The 13,851-nt window shown below is 43.1% G+C and overlaps 1 protein-coding gene across 14 annotated transcripts in view; it reads right to left on the bottom strand.

The window, feature by feature from the left end:
- The window catches only part of CELF2 (CUGBP Elav-like family member 2), a 452,584-nt gene that overhangs the window by 264,497 nt on the left and 174,236 nt on the right, over positions 1–13,851 (bottom strand). For 2 of the 14 annotated variants that reach the window (XM_038741000.1, XM_038741001.1), the window contains exon 2: positions 6,517–6,589. The exons of the other annotated variants lie outside the window; for them this stretch is intronic. The gene's annotated coding sequence lies outside the window, so the exon portion shown is untranslated. The remainder of the gene's footprint in view (positions 1–6,516; positions 6,590–13,851) is intronic. 14 annotated transcript variants of the gene reach the window in all.

A 13,851-nucleotide genomic window follows, 5' to 3' on the forward strand; every position in this document is an offset into this window, starting at 1 on the left:
AAACTGAAGCTAATTACTGCAATTACGCTTTTTCACTGGACTCTGGTTCTTGATGCTTTGTCTAGTAACACACTCCCCTAGGTCCACCTGTTCCTTCAACATCATCTTTTCATTCATTCATTCAATCGTATTTATTGAGCGCTTATTGTGTGCAGAGCACTGTACTAAGTGCTTGGGAAGTACAAGTTGGCAACATATAGAGACAGTCCCTACCCAACAGCAGGCTCACAGTCCAGAAGGGGGAGACAGACAACAAAACATATTAACAAAATAAAATAAATAGAATAGTAAATATGTACAAGTAAAATAGAGTAATAAATCTGTACAAACATATATACAGGTGCTGTGGGGAGGGGAAGGAGGTAGGGTGGGGGGCATGGGGAGAGGGAGGAGGGGGAGAGGAAGGAGAGGGAGAGGAAGGAGGGGGCTCAGTCTGGGAAGGCCTCCTGGAGGAGGTGAGCTCTCAGTAGGGCTTTGAAGAGAGAAAGAGAGCTAGCTTGGCAGATGTGCGGAGGGAGGGCATTCCAGGCCAGGGGTAGGACGTGGGCCAGGGGTCGACAGTGGGACAGGCAAGAATGAGGCACAGTGAGGAGGTTAGCGGCAGAGAAGCGGAGGGTGCGGGCTGGGCTGTAGAAGGAAAGAAGGGAGGTGAGGTAGGAGGGGGTGTGGTGATGGACAGCCTTGAAGCCGAGAGTGAGGAGCTTTTGCCTGATGCTACGTAGGTTGATTGGTAGCCACTGGAGATTTTTGAGGAGGGGAGTAACATTCCCAGAACGTTTCTGCACAAAGATGATCCGGGCAGCATTGTGAAGTATAGATTGAAGTGGGGAGAGACAGGAGGATGGGAGATCAGAGAGGAGGCTGATGCGGTAATCCAGACGGGATAGGATGAGAGCTTGAACAACCAGGGTAGCGGTTTGAATGGAGAGGAAAGGGCGGATCTTGGCAATGTTGCGGAGCTGAGACCAGCAGGTTTTGGTGATGGCTTGGACGTGAGGGGTGAAAAAGAGAGAGGAGTCGAGGATGACACCAAGGTTGCGGGCTTGTGAGACGGGAAGGATGGTAGTGCCGTCAACAGTGATGGGAAAGTCAGGGAGAGGGCAGGGTTTGGGAGGGAAGACAAGGAGTTCCGTCTTGGACATGTTGAGTTTTAGGTGGCGGGCAGACATCCAGATGGAGATGTCCTGAAGGCAGGAGGAGATGCGAGCCTGGAGGGAGGGGGAGAGAGCAGGGGCAGAGATGTAGATTTGGGTGTCATCAGCGTAGAGATGATAGTTGAAGCCATGGGAGCTAATGAGGTCACCAAGGGAGTCAGTGTAAATAGAGAACAGAAGTGGACCAAGAACTGAACCTTGAGGAACCCCTACAGTAAGGGGATGGGAGGGGGAGGAGAAGCCCGCAAAAGAGACTGGGAATGAATGGCTGGAGTGATAAGAGGAGTACCAGGAGAGGACAGAGTCTGTGAAGCCAAGGTCAGAGAGCGTGTTGAGGAGAAGGGGGTGGTCCACAGTGTCGAAAGCAGCTGAGAGGTCAAGGAGGATTAGGATAGAGTAGGAGCCATTGGATTGGGCAAGTGGGAGGTCATTGGTGACCTTTGAGAGGGCAGTTCTGGTGGAATGTAGGATATGGAAGCCAGATTGGAGGGGGTCGAGGAGAGAGTTGGCGTTGAGGAATTCGAGTCAGTGGGTGTAGATGACTTGTTCAAGGAGTTTGGAAAGGAATAGTAAGAGGGAGATAGGGCGATAACTAGAAGGGGAGGTGGGGTCAAGAGGGTTTTTTTAGGTTGGGGGAGACGTGGACATGTTTGAAGGCAGTGGTGAAGGAACCAGTGGAGAGTGAGTGGTTGAAGATGAAAGTTAAGGAGAGGAGGAGGGACGGAGCAAGAGATTTCATAAGATGAGAGGGAATGGGGTCAGAGGCACAGGTGGCCGGAGTAGCACTTGAGAGGAGGGAGGAGATCTCATCTGAGGATACTGCTGGGAAGGATGGGAGAGAATCGGAGAGGGTTGAGGGCCGGGGGTTTGGAGAAGGGGGAGGAGTGACTCTGTGGAGCTCAGATCAGATGGAGTTAATTTTACTAATGAAGTAGGAGGCCAGATCTTTGGGGGTGAGGGAAGGAGGAGGGGGAGGAACAGGGGGCCTGAGAAGAGAGTTAAATGTACGGAAGAGCTGATGGGGATAATGGGCATGGGTGTCAATAAGAGAGGAGAAATAGTTTTGTCTGGCAGAGGAGAGGACAGAGTTAAGGCAGAAAAGGATAAACTTGAAGTGTGCGAGGTTGGCTTGGTGTTTAGACTTTCGCCAGTGGCAGTGATCCAGGGCTGTGGGTTACTGGTACGAGAGCAGCGAAGGGAAAGGGAAGCGAGGGAGTCGAGCCGAGTAGAGAGGGTAGAGTTGAGAACAGTAATCTGATCATCAAGATTGGGTAGAGAGGAAAGGGAGGCGAGGTGGGGTGTGAGGCGCTCAGAAAGATGGGTGGGGTCGAGAGAGCCGAGGTCTCTGTGAGGTAGTAATACAGATTTACAGGGGAGAAAAGTGTGAGTGTGAATCTTTTCTAGACTGATAAATCACACATCATCTTGTTAGATTGAAAGCTCCTTGTACGCACAGGTCTACTAAGTATTTGGAGAGTATAAAAGGAGAAGTGTGCTCTGAACCCAACAGGTGCTCAATAAATACTGACTGAATCTTCCTCTCGTCCTTTTTCCTTCTTCAAGCCACCTTCAACTGCCCTATCTTTGCCCCATTCTCCACCTGAGGCTGCCTACATCTCTCTTCATTAGCCACTTGCCAACTGTAAGGACTGAGCTACTTTTTGCCCCCAAAACTCTAACAACCAGTGGAGATGAGTTTCAATCCTTAGGCCCCCACATCATCTCCTGCAGACCCACTTCAGTACTCGTGGAGGCAAAATATAACCTAGGTTTTGACTCCCCATCTGTTATTTGACTGGGCCATATATAATGTATTTTGAGCACTTACTCTAAAGTTGCATCACACCTAGAAGCAGATGAATACATCTGAGAGCCAAGGGTAATCTTTGGCTTTTGGCCCCAGGTTCAAACTCTGGGGGGAGAGGGGTGTAGTCCAGCAAAAATACACCAGATGGCAACATGAAGCCACTTGCCTGCCCATGTTTACAGCAATATTTTGGGCTCCTCATCATCCGACACAAACATTCCCAGATAATGTCAACAAAGATTCCCAAAATAATTGTTGCCCACCTACAAGAGTCACAACAACAGCCCAATGGATCCAAGAATAGGCTGGTATACTAAAGTGCGTGATTAAAAAAAAAATTTTTTTTTGGAAATGTACAATTTAAAAAATAAAAATTGCTTCCCACAATGAGGCAAATATTTAGTTTTGATGGCTCTACGTGCATAGCAACTGCATGTCACTTTAGAAACTGCAGGGGGAAAGTAATTAACAATTAATAGCAACTACCCTCAGTTTAAGGCTGTGAGAGGCAGCAATTAAATTTAGCAAATGCTGCAGTTTCTAAACAAAGACCATCATATACATTCAAAAGCAAAAAAAAATTGAATAATAAATGCAAATTACGAGGGCTTGACTGTAGACTGAAGCAAAAATGATTCTAAAATTCTCAATCACCTGATGAGGCCGTGTTTGGGGCTAAATTAATCTAAAAAGGGGAGGGGACAGTGTGGTTTAAATCAGGGTGGACATTTAATTTTCAATATGACAAATATATACAAAAAATGACAGGAAGGCTTCCTATTAGTTTAAATTAGTCAGTATAAGCACACTGTATAGAAGTACAGATATGGGTAGGGACCGTCTCTACATGTTGCCGATTTGTACTTCCCAAGCGCTTAGTACAGTGCTCTGCACACAGTAAGTGCTCAATAAATACGATTGAATGAATGAATGAATATACTTGATATCTTTAATATCAAAGTTGCTTCTAAGGACAGAGGACACAAATATTGTTCTACAAGTTGGCCATTGCCGCTAACCTCCTCACTGTGCCTCGTTCTCGCCTGTCCCGCCATCGACCCCCGGCCCACGTCCTCCCCCTAGCCTGGAATGCCCTCCCTCCGCACATCTGCCAAGCTAGCTCTCTTCCTCCCTTCAAAGCCCTACTGAGAGCTCACCTCCTCCAGGAGGCCTTCCCAGACACAGCCCCCTCCTTCCTCTCCCCCTTTTCCCCCCCCACCTCCTTCCCCTCCCCAGCACCTGTATATATGTATATATGTTTGTACATATTTATTACTCTATTTTACTTGTACATATTTATTCTATTTATTTTATTTTGCTAATATGTTTTGTTTTGTTGTCTGTCTCCCACTTCTAGACTGTGAGCCCACTGTTGGGTAGGGACTGTCTCTATATGTTGCCAACTTGTACTTCCCAAGCGCTTAGTACAGTGCTCTGCACACAGTAAGTGCTCAATAAATACGACTGAATGAATGAATGGCCATGAAATAAAATTACCAAACAGAATCAATGCGGCTCTGGAATCTAAATTAATGTCGGCAATGCTGTTATCAGTAGTCTTTAGCCTGCCACTGGCAGCTTCAAGAGAAACACTTAGGAATAGGAAGCACTACATCTGGCTACAGCTGCATATTATATGGTCCATTGAGAGTCAGATGCTGATGGCTGAACTGAATAACAAACAGCTGGGTAGAAATGTAAAAATCAGGAAATCATAAGAACACGAATGTATCTCAGGGAGCTTCGGATGTGCTAGTACTATATTAGAGTGATTCATATTAAAGCATAGAGCAGCCCGAAGATTAGAGTTCGGAACCTTACATGGAAACCAGATGTATTTTATGCCTTGGTCCAGAAAGACTTTTCGTTATTGTTTCACAAAACTCTTTGTGATTAAAAAACAACAACAATATCAGATTATTTTCTGGCTATTGTAATGATACTACTCCAAGGTTATCAGGACTATCTGAGGTTCAACGTCTGTGGTTAACAGAGGGAAAAGAAAGCCTTCTATGGATTGCTGCATACAATTCAACCAAAAGCTTCCTGAAAAAAAAACTGGTTTAGGGAAGTTTTGAATTTTGCACATCATAGTCCTCCAGTCCAGATACCAGATGTAAAGTATACTGGGCCCTATGAAAAGCTGTGGAGGAAACCATAACTTATTGAACAGCTTACTGTGTGCAAACACTGTACTGAGCGCTTGGGAGACTATATTATAACAGAGTCAGTAGACATGTTCCTTGCCTAAGGCTTGTTAAAAAAACAAAACACTCTCCACACAACAAAATTTCACCATCTCTTCTCACATTTATAAATTCTGAGTTAATCACCGGATGATTTTACTGAGGGTTCTATCTATTTTGCAAAGCTCCTAGCCTAAACTGTATGGCTGGTTAGTACAACGAGGTAGGGATATAGACAAGTTGTATCAAGAGCAGTTCCATTTGGCTCTCTGAGTCTATGTTTAATGTTCTTAAAAAATGAAAGTATTTGATGTGCTAGGAGAGAAAACCTCAGTCCTAAGTTTGGAAAATATCCAACCTCTTCTAAATGGGCTGTGAATAATTTTTCCCATTTTGCACAGAGGGCAAGCACTATAGAAAGCCGTAGCAGCTACCCCACAAATGCAGCCAAAATGTGTGGAATAATAATAATGAAACTAAAGTATAAATAACCACTTTCTATCATACCTAGTTGTGATATGCATGGGGAAATGAGGAATACATTTGGCCAAGGGCTGACTGAAAAAAAAAAAAACATAGCTTGTCCCACTAAGCTCTGGAATGAGGGCTCTCTCTCAAGGGGGTGAGCAGCAATTACATATAGAATTCAAAATATCTAGCCTACTAGGTGAAGAATGAAGGCTTGCAGAAATACACAAAGATTATATCATTGTGTTCACAGGAGAAATTACTTTGAAACTTTCACTGTAGTCTCTCAAGTACCCAAACGGATTTCTGAGGACAGTAGGTGTTCAAGCAACGGTATTTATTAATCAATGACATTTACTGAGCACTTATTGAGTGCAGAGCACTGTAGGCAGTGCTTGGGAGAGTACAATTCAACAAAGTTGGTAGATACGTACCCTGCCCAAGGAACTTCAGTCTGGATGGGGAGACAGACATTAAAATAAACTACAGATTTGTACATAAATGCTGTGGGGCTAAGGATGGGGTGAATGAATACCCAGTGCTTAAAGCATGCAGATCCAAGTGTATAGGCGATGCAGAAGGGAGAGGGCTAAGGTGAAATAAAAGCTTAGGGAAGGCCTCTTGGAGGAGATGTGATTTTAATAAGGCTTTGAAGGTGGACAAAGTGATGGTCTGTCAGATATGAAGGGGGAGGGACTTCCACACCAGAGACAGGATGTGGATGAGGGGTCGGCAGCGAGATAGACAAGACTGAGATACACTGAGTATTGGAGGAGCGAAGCTTGCGGGCTGCATTGTAGTAGAAAACCAGTGAGGTAAGATAAGAAGGGACAAGCTGATTGAGCTCTTATTGCATGCAGAGCATTGCATTAAGTGCTTGGGAAAGTACAGTAATAAATACCTCTGAATCAAGTATTTGACTGAGAACCAACGACCCCAAAACAGGTTCACCTCCACTTTAAAGCTGTGTATCCCTGAAGAAGAAACAGACCATAAAAACTTTTACAAACCTCAGTGATTTTCTAGGTACCAAAGTATTCTAAACCAGACTGTGCAATCATAACTACACATTGGCTAAACCAATGATGTGCCTGCTTTTATTATTAATAATCAATAACAATTATGGTATTAATTCAGTACTTCCTATGTACCAGGCACTGTACTAAGCACTGGAGTAGATACAAGATAATTCGATCAGGCAATCCCTGTCCCACAGAGTCATATAAGAACTCAACTGCTGATGTTGTTCACTAGCCAATCTTCTAGGCCAAAGGAAACAAAACCCAATATTCAATAGCAAAGACTCTTTTTAACACATTTTACAAATTACATTTCACGTAACAATATCACATAGGTTCCTGCAGTGGAATCAAAATTGCCATTTCAAAGACACACAAGCAACCCTGAGAATTAGGTCACATTAAAATAAAATTTACTTTGGCTTCATGCTAACTGCATTTTTAAAAGTAAGTTTTGCTGATTGGCTAGGAATCAGAGCTACCAAGGAACTAAAACACTTAGCCAGACTCTTAAATGCATAAGCTCCAGTAATGGCACAATGGGATTTGAGAGGTTATGTGTAACTCCTGCACGAAATGTACAAATCGAGCTACCCTCATTTATACCTCACAATTGCACATAATATATTCCCGAGGCCTGGCTTCAGCAATGACTTATCACGGTGGAAGTTATATCCCTTCAAAACCCCTGACAATCCACTTGGACACTTAGTAAGTATTCTACATAACATGTTATTTTATGCACGTGAAAGCCTTTTTGGCTCTGACCTCAGGAGTTATCTTATTTCAACCATAGTATACCATTTGTGTTTAACCACTGAACATAACCACGAACTTTAACAGTAGCAGAATGCCCTCTGTCCAACTTCTGTTGGCCCATGTGCATCTGACCTAGTTTTATGTATGTTTAATATGAGGCAATTAAGCATTTAAGGAAGGAAAAGACTATTTGCTATTAATAACTCTTGGATGATTTTCAACCATTCACAACTCAAGAAAGATTCACACACACAAGCTCATCCCAGTCATTCCTTGACATGTTCATCTAATCTGGGGACAAAAAACAAGGCATCAAGGGTATGTGCCAGAGTTACATTATTTGAGCCATATTTCCACTTACTGAATTACTTGTACTTCTCAAGTGAACCACTCTAACCTGCTGTTCTGTTCTGAGCCAGCGCAAACTACTCCAGCATTTCAGAGGAGTTCCAAGTTCTGCAACCCAAGTCGATGAAAGTAGCCTCCTGTGACTGTCCTCACCCAATCTTGGGGATACTGACGTTCATTAAGTGACACCAAGGTCTTTAAGATATTGAGGCTGCTAGGTTCTAAAAAACTAGGATATGATGAATTTTGGTTTTCAAAAGTAATGGTGGAACAATGTGAAAAGCAGCACGGTCTAATGCGAAAAAGCCTCAGCATAGATAACACAACTGCCAGTGTTACCAGGTGGCTCTGCCACCCGTCTGCTTGGTTACATTGGGCAAATCACTTAATTTCTCTGTGCCTCAGTTACCTCATTTGTAACATGGGGATTAAGTCCTCCCTCTGATTTAGGCTGCGAGCCCCATATGGGACAGGGACTATGTGCAACCTGATTATCTTGTACCTAACCAAGAGCTTAGTACAGTACTTGATACATTGGAAATATTTAACAAGTACCATTTAAAAATACTCCATTTGGTATCTTCTTGTATCACAGATACCAAATGGAGTTTTAAATTTAAGTTTCAAGAGGCTGTTGGTTGTTCAGTGGGTGGTGGTAGAGCATCTGTTGATAAGGATATTTAAGTGCCTATATGCATGTGCATGTATATGCATGCATGTATAAAGCGCCTATCAGTTGCTGTCCTAAGGGCTGAGTTAGATACAAGATAATCAGGTTGGACAAAGTTCCAGTCCCACATTGGGTTCACAGTCTAAGTCAGAGGGAGGAGGATTTAATCCCCATTTTACAGATGAGGTAACAAGCACAAAGAAGTTAAAGGACTTGCCCAAGGTCACACAGCAGACACATGGTGGAGCCAGGAGTAGAACCCAGGTCCTCTGACTCCTAAACCTGTGCTCTTTTCACTAGGCCATGCTGCATCTACTAAGCCATCTCCTAAGCAACTGTTTTCCTTGTGTCCTTCCAATCTTTGATCGATCCTCAACTGAGATGGACAATGAGATAGTAGACCACCCGTTACACCCGTGAGATTTTCTAGGGAGCGAGTGAGAGCTTAAGAGCTACACCCTGACCAAGGCAGTCTGGATTTCACACACCAAGTTTTGATTCAAATCAAACTGGTGACACTCACTTGCGCATCCGGAAAACAGTGTATTTATGGCGGAGTGCTGGATTGGTAATGACACAAACACAGAAGGAAAAGAGTAATAACATTTTCCTTCAATTACATAATCATCCTTGGAGCCCCGGCATTTTGACAAAGTGTTCAAACATCAGAGAATGGAGTTGGTATCATGTTGTTGAGAGCCATGGTATCAGGCCTTATAGTCTGATGTTTGAAAGCCTTATAATGAGGGTGGAGTGGATATACATTCCATTCTTCAGCTGTATTTTTGTTCAACAAAGCCTGCAATTTTCAGTCACTTGAAAATGTAATTATAGATAATGTTTGCATCAGTAGCAAGAATACAATAAGCACACAGGGCATGAAAACTCTACTCAAATCACATCCTCTTAGGTTACGAAACTTGTCTCCTGCCAACAGTAAAGGCATTTCAACAAGCTAATATTTAGGGTGAAATAGATTGTGAGCTACCCTAACTCCTGCATGAATCTCTTTCATCTATAACTTTAAGTATGGCCCTTCCCTTCTTACAAGGTAGCTATACAAAAACACCCCCTTAAAAAAAATGGAATTTGAGATTCTTTGAAAACCCACTTCATATAATATTCAAGCACCTTAGCTAAAAGCTGCAGACATGTCCAAGGGTCCTAGCACTTAAATGCATTTTCCTCCAACTCAGTGGGACACAAATATAAATTAAAAAGATCTTACAGGCCAAATCTTCATTTAACCTGTGTGAGGCTTATCGAGCAATAAAATAACCAGCTGTTTCTCAAAACCAGCACCTTAACTGCAGTTCTAATGAGGTATGGTCTTATATAGTTAGAGGACACACCCTCCCACCCCTGCCCCATTAAAAAAAAAAGAAAAAAAACACAAAATCAGACTGAATTTAGTAACAGAAACTAGAAGGAGTTTCTCTAGGGTGCTTGATGAGAAATACCATGTCTGCAATATGATCTTCAAAAGAAAAATCCAAAAAATACATCATTATTTTAAGCAAAGAATGACAATTTATGGTACATTCAAAGTTTCTCAGCAGCAAGCCAGAATCTTCTGGCAGTTTAAGAGATTTTGACATTGCCTGCCTCTTTCAACAGACTTTGCTCATAACTTCAAATACTTCGAAATGAAGTTAGCAGTAAAATTAAGCAAAGCACATCTAGGTCCTATGCAAGAGAAATGGAAAGCAAAACATTGCCATTAACAGCTGAAAACCAACATTAGAACCTAAGTAATTCCAATCCTGGGTCATACTTAATAATACCAGCGTTTTGACTCCAAAACTGCCATCAGAATGCTTGGATGAGCCTTGTGATGGCTGCCCTTCTTGATACCAGTTCACACTTTGAGGGATGTATTATCCTCTAAATCCCTAACCTTTTCCATTAACTTCTCAGACTTCCCCATTATGGATCACTCTTTCTTTAATTTATTCAGACCTTTCTTGAACCTACATTCTGTCTTCCACCTTCATAACAATAATCATTATTATCATTATTATTATTACTACTGCCTGCATTACCAAATGCTTTATGCTTTCTGTCCACTGACCGGAAGTTTTCCATTGTTTGTTTTCGACAGGCCACCTTGAAACTAAATTGACTGCCTCCCCATTTGGTTTTGTGCTATTTGGTGATTAATCCACATTAGCTCGTTGTGGGCAGAAAAATGCCTACCACTTGTGTTAGAGAAGCAGTGTGGTCTACTGGGCAAAGCAAAGGCCTGGCAGTCAGAAGGACCTGGATTTTAATCCTGGCTCTGCCCCTTGTTGGCTGGGTGACCTTGGAAAAGTCACTTAAATTCTCAGTGCTTCAGCTGCCTCATCTATAAAACGGGTATTAAGACTGAGCCCCATGTGGGACATGGACTATATTCTGTAGTAGTCTATACCTGGCACATAGTAAACATGGACTATATTCTGTAGTAGTCTGTACCTGGCATATAATACCTGGCACATAGTAAACATGGACTATATTCTGTAGTAGTCTGTACCTGGCATATAAGTAAACACTTACATACCATAAAAAACTATGTTGTACTCTCTCAAGTACAGTGCTGTACACACAGTAAGTGCTCAAACACCCTTAATTGATTAGCCCTATCCACATCCTTCACGATCACAACCCTCTCACTCCATCTTTAAATTAATCACTCGAGAGTATTCACTAAGTGCCTGCTGTGTGTGCAAAGTACTGCACTAGGAACTTGGAAGAGCACAAACTCAGAGATGTGATCCTTGCCCTCAAGAAGCTTACCACCTAGCAGGGTAAACAGACACAAAAGACTTGATAAGAAGGTGAGAATAAAATGATGACTATGTGGCAGAGTAAGTATTTAAATAGTAGAGTAGATAAGTAAAAGAGTGCTACAAGTGGTTGTCTATTGTATTTACAGGGTGTGGAACACTGTATTAAGCCCTTGGGAGAGTGCAATGTAACAGAGTTGTTAGACACGTTCCTTGCACGCTGAGCTCGCCGTGAGTGGGCTGGTGCATCCTTCCAGACTGAGTAGACCACCTCTGTCCTCCTGATCATCTTGGTGGCCTTTTGCCCTCTCCAGATCTACCATGGCCTTCTTAAAATGCAGTGATCAGACTACACAATCTGGCATTCCTGACTCTATAGGGTGGAAAACCATTTTACACTCAATACAAAGATTCAGTTTACAACTCCCCACCTAAGTAAGAATTATTAGATCTAGGGTCTTTGGAGAACAAAAATCAATCACTTGGGGATTGCAATTCCCTCTACACAAATTGCCTGGAAGTGGCGGACAAAACAACCAGCCTCGAATGCTAAGAGGATCTCCCTGGAAAGAAGAAGATGCAAAAAAAAAAAAAAAATCAACAGAAAACTGATTTGTGATTGTTAGATCATCATGTTTATTATCAGGCAGCATTTCTGAATTGCCAATTTGGAACCAGGTGCTGCTCTGAAAAGAGAGCTGCATAAGGAATCCGCTCAGAAAGGGTGCAGTGTAAGCACAGTACAAGCAGTACAGTGCTCTGCAAACAGTAAGCACTCAATAAATATGACTGATTGAGTCTCTCAATAAATACGACTGACAGATTAACCAACAGACAAGGCACGAACTAGGGGAGAGAACAGAGACTAACCATTAGGTTATGGCAGCTGACAAGCAGGACAACCTGTCCAAGGAATCATGTCAGGACATGATACCCTGTTCCTATGGAAACATGGATGATACACAAAGATTTCCTACACTAGCCCATAAAAATGGATCATTTGCAAATATGGCAATTATTCTGTAAAAACAAAACAAAAACAGCTGCTGTACTTATGAGCAATGCACCTTAATCTCTCCAGTCAAACCATGGTGTTTACTCAGCCCTTAACAGGCATAGATCACTGTCCTAAACACTTGGGATAGTACAATATGAGAGAGTTTGTACACATTCCCTGCCCACAAGTAAATTTTAGTTTAGAGGGGGAGCAGATATTAAAGTAAATTACAGACAAGTATGTAAATTCTGTGGGGCTGAGTATTCTGTGGTGAATATCGAGTGTTTAAAATGTACAGCGTATTGGCCACGTAGAAGGGAAAGGGAGCAAGGAAAATGAGAACTTAGCTAAAGGCTCTTGGAGGAGATGTGAGGTAAGTGGTGGTCTGTCACAAATGAAGGGGGAAATCTCTCCCCAAGTTTTGCAAATGCCCTGGGACACACTGGCAGAGGAAGACTTAAGATATCTCAGGAACCTGTTTCTCCTCATAAACTCAAGTACTTTCTCAGCTTTTATTAATATTAGTAATAATAAAACAGTATTTGTTAAGCCCTTACTATGTGCCAAGCAATGTTCTAAGCGCTGGGGTCAAAACAAGTTAATCAGGTGGGACACAGTTCCTTTTCCCTCTTGAGGCTCATAGTCTAAGTAGAAGAGAGAAGGATTTAATCCCCATTTTACAGATGAAGTAACTGAGGCAGAGAGAAGTTAAGTGGGCAAGTGCCCATTTACTTCCTTAAATGTGGTACCTTGGTTAACCCCAAGCAGAGAGGTTGGGAATGCTGGGCTGGCACCATACATCAAGTCTCCAACACTTGCCTTTCTTGTCATTTGAGACACCACTCCTTGCTCTGCTAAGATTCCAAGGTTTGAGCTTGGGTGTCCAGTGAGGAGGGCACATGTGGAAACAGGACACCTTGATGCCCACGGTATCATGTGTGCTATGCTGGCCGCTGGAGAAGCAGTGGGGTCTAGTGAAAAGGCCAGAGCTGGGAGCCAGAGGACAAGTCACAACTCCTCTGTGCCTCAGTCCTTCATCTGCAACTTAATTCCTGTTCTCCCTCAAAATTAGATTGCAAGTCCCATGTGGGACAGGAACTATGTCTGATCTCATTATCTTCCATCTACAACGGTGACTGGCATAGTAAATGCTTAACAAATATCAGGATTATTATTATTCAGCATAATGCAATGATGTCCCATAGAATATCTTGCACCTACCCTCCCACTTGCTTCAGAATCACTGTGCTCACCTCCCAGATCCCTCTCAACATAGGGGCTCTTTCTGAGTCACGGGACTCAATGGCGAGAGTGGAGGGAGACAGGGACCTCAACAAAAGTCTCCAACTTAAATGTATGTGGTACTCTATCCTTTCTGGATATACCAGATGAAAACTGGACTGCCTGGTGCAAAATTGGGCAAATGGCCACTACCTTACAGTCAGGTTTCACACTGATGCCAGTTGGTGAAATGCTCCTCTGCTCTCTCATCCTGCCAAGCTAAGCTGAGACACCCACAGGGAGCAGACCATGATAGTGGACTAACCCATTTCTGCCCCCAGGGAGGCAGAGTGCCAGGTTGTTTGGAGGGAAATGTCTGCCCCAGCTGTGCACAGCTGAGGTCTCCATGGCTTTCAACTCTGCTTTGGCATAGGCAGGGGAAACAGAACTAAAAGGA

Source organism: Tachyglossus aculeatus (assembly GCF_015852505.1).
Source record: "Tachyglossus aculeatus isolate mTacAcu1 chromosome 12 unlocalized genomic scaffold, mTacAcu1.pri SUPER_6_unloc_1, whole genome shotgun sequence".
Lineage (NCBI taxonomy): Eukaryota > Metazoa > Chordata > Mammalia > Monotremata > Tachyglossidae > Tachyglossus > Tachyglossus aculeatus.